This window comes from Aplysia californica, unplaced genomic scaffold (assembly GCF_000002075.1).
Source record: "Aplysia californica isolate F4 #8 unplaced genomic scaffold, AplCal3.0 scaffold00005, whole genome shotgun sequence".
In the NCBI taxonomy this organism is placed as follows: domain Eukaryota; kingdom Metazoa; phylum Mollusca; class Gastropoda; order Aplysiida; family Aplysiidae; genus Aplysia; species Aplysia californica.
The window spans coordinates 3586883-3590242 of NW_004797275.1; the positions used below are offsets into that span (position 1 = coordinate 3586883).

Below are 3360 nucleotides of genomic sequence, written 5' to 3' on the forward strand. Positions count from 1 at the left end.
GGGGGGTGGAGTTTCTTATGAGTGATAATACGCACCTAAAATATTCCTGTTCATGAGATGAGATCGGGACACACACACACAACGGAGCTTTTCTTTCAAAAGTCAGAGATTTTTGTATCCGCTGTAAAGAGCGCTTGGGCCATCAATCTTCCCAATCGCCACCAAATCTGCTCAAACGCTGGCAGCGCTCAATGGAACCATATTGTTTCCGTCAGTAATGGCGGCTCGTCTCGGCGTCCAATCATTAGGGGAATTAGCATTCGGTTTATCACGTGACCGCGCACGGCGTTAATCGAGACGCAGCCATTGGTCGAGGGTGCAAGGACTGCTGACTTCTGATAAATGAAACCATTCTACTTGTAGAGGTTTTTGGTGGTTATTTTTTTATAACCCCTTTCACCAGAATTTAGATTATTTAGGAGGCAGGCTTCAACTCTTCCTCTCAAGGCCAACCCGAATAAGAGGGATTCACCATCCCAGAGAAACAACTAAGACACTCGATGAAAATTATCCCGTTTCTTGAATTAAACTTGGATGTCCTGAGCGCAGCAGCGACGTGCCTAACCATTATACCACAGACGTCCGTTACATTTTGCTTTCAGAGGGATATATTTTTTTTAATTGATGGGAAACTCATGATGCTTTGATGATAAGTTTGGGTGAAGCATTGCGTGAAAAGATGTGATGAAAAACTAACAAAAACGTCGTTTTGTTAACTTCTAAACTCACCCCATTCTTCTTTCCCTCCTTGCACTCACTCATTTCACAACAATACACGCTCATGTCTCAATTACTACCATATTGACATTTTTTTCTACGTAACGTACAAATATCCAGCTCCTGCTCATGACACTGGAAAAAACAACCAAAAATCACATTCTTGCTTGTTTTCTTTTATTACAGGTCTGTGTTGAGCTCAATAACGTTTGCCCATCTCATCAGCCATGGAAAAAAGTTCCAGAGGTACTCAACTTAGGTGAGTAGTAGTCAGAAATATTTCCTGTAACTCATAAATAATATTATAATCTTTTTGGAAACGTCTGATCTCAGTAACATTCTGTGGGTTATAAAACAATCTTTATCAGATTACTGTATAACGTACAGGCACATTGGCAGTAACAATGTGACAGTCAGTGGATGATTCTTTAAATATCAACGAACTGACGAGTATGCGTGCCGGCAGACTAGCGGTGACAAACTGAATGACAGACAAATAGACAAACAGAAATACTTTTAAAAAAACAGACGTAGAGGCCAACAAATAGTTAGTCAGTCACATTTTAAGGGACGAACTTACAGGGATTTGCAAAAGCACACGCTGACTAGAGAAGAACATAGTAGTCTTCAATCAGTTTCTCCGTTTGGGAACAATTCCCAATGGGAACTACTAAATGTAATGTTTATCCTTTTGTTTGCCTCTGAAGTGTTAATGATAATATAATCCCTACCTCAAACTCTGTGTTCTATGAAATCATATTATTTTAATTTACTCCCCTCCTACTCTGAGCAATTGTCTGCTAAATATAATCCTCACCTGCTCAAAGAAGCCATTTTCATCATCCGATTATTCCCTTTCGCGTTCCGAGACACATTTTAATAACCCTTGTCAAAACTCCCGAAACGGTGCAAACATTTTAACGTGCTCACGTATTTGATAATACAATTTGTAAATAGTAATTTCCATGTTGAAATTACCCGATCAAAGGGTAAGGACTCGCTGTCTGCAGAAGTTATGGGGGCAATAAACATGTAAGCAGAGACGGCCTATCAATAGAATTTTCATATGCATGAGAAAGAATGCTGTTTTATGTCGCCTGTTACTTGCTTTAAGGAGAGAGTAATTAAACATGTTCATACACGTACGGGTGTGAATAAAAGGGAAAATTTAATAGCTCCATCCTGGTTTGTGTTTCTTGCAGAAGCTATTTCTCCCGAGAACAAAAACTGCATTGTGGGGCTGACAATGCGAGGATCTGTGTCATTGTGGTCTTGGGGTATTTAGGCTGGGATAAAAACAAACATCAAGCGAAGGATCGACACAATATTTGAATATATCAAAATGTTAACGGGTCAGAGGGTGCAGTGAAAGGTTTTTAGTTACTTTTGACCGGGAAGAATTGCAGATTGTCTACGTCTCCATCGATGCAATTTAGACCATATACTACGCGGGCTGCTTCAATCCTGACTGTCAGGGTCAATCTGTGTTGACAGGGATACAACGTCTCAGCAGACAGATAGATTTCTTTTTAATTTACAATAACCAAACCTTTCTCATACGAAGTCGAACTCATGTCTTCTAAGTTGCGACAGAGAAGCACTTAACTATTACACCCCAGTCGCCAGAACTTCTGACTGAGTGAATGAAAAGTCTGAGTCAGTTTTGACTGTCATGAGTAAATGGTTAGTTTTCACGATTTCATGAAAGTGTTACATATTTTTGTGTATCACTATTTTTTTTATCGCAGATTGATGCTAGTAGTTTGTGATTGTGGTGGTGGTGTTATAGTTGCTGTCTTTGTTGTCTTCTGTTTTTATAGTTGTAATTTTTGTTTAATATTGCTGTTGTTTGCTGTTATTACCATGGTGATGTTTTTGATGGTGATTCGAATCACACTGTAGATCATTCAACTAAATGGCATGTTAAATACAAATTTATGCATATTTCTGGAAAATGTACATATTTATATCCCTATGTGTCTGGACGTCAAGGACACCCTATATTTAACATCCCTGATTCATGCGGACACAAGTAGATTAATCCCCAGACTTACATGGTAGCATATCTCTTGACTTGGTTAATTCCGAGCGAATACCCATGTTTTTTCCCCTTGCCCAGGAAGCTTCCCCCCTTGAGACGCAAGAAGCAAACACAAGCTTTTCCAGCTTATTCCTTCCCTTGCCAGCTTCCCCATGCACCTTGGTGCTCTCCCTTTCCGCTAATTCAGACAAAACTCGCTCTAAATAGAAACCTTAATTTGATTGGTCGTCCTCCGAACCGGCGTTATTACCGGGGCTAAACTCAATTGGTCAGCGTCGCGATCATGCCCTTTTATCCGAGAGGGACTACCCGTTATCTTTTTGGGGCTGCCTGAATCTGGAAATTGTGTTTAATCAAATTTCTACGGCCTTCCCGAGTGTCTCCGTCTTTTCGTGAGAGCATGACCCACATTGTTTGGCGTAATCCGGGAGTCTAGGGGAGGATAATCTCGTCCGAGGGCTGCTCCTGTCTTTCTCCAGTCTCGCACGTGCGACGGGAGCGACTTTAGGATGTGTCTGTGTGTTTCTGTGTGTTGACATTGGGATTTCTGGTCGTGAGGTAGTGCGAGGATACTGTGTGTGTGTGTGTGTGTGTGTGTGTGT

At 40.9% G+C, this 3360-nt stretch overlaps 1 long non-coding RNA gene across 1 annotated transcript in view; it reads left to right on the forward strand.

The window, feature by feature from the left end:
• LOC101857295 overlaps positions 1 to 3360 on the forward strand; it is a 134435-nt gene that overhangs the window by 93243 nt on the left and 37832 nt on the right. The window contains exon 2 of the long non-coding RNA XR_001184713.2: positions 904 to 976. This is a non-coding gene — a long non-coding RNA (uncharacterized LOC101857295). The remainder of the gene's footprint in view (positions 1 to 903; positions 977 to 3360) is intronic.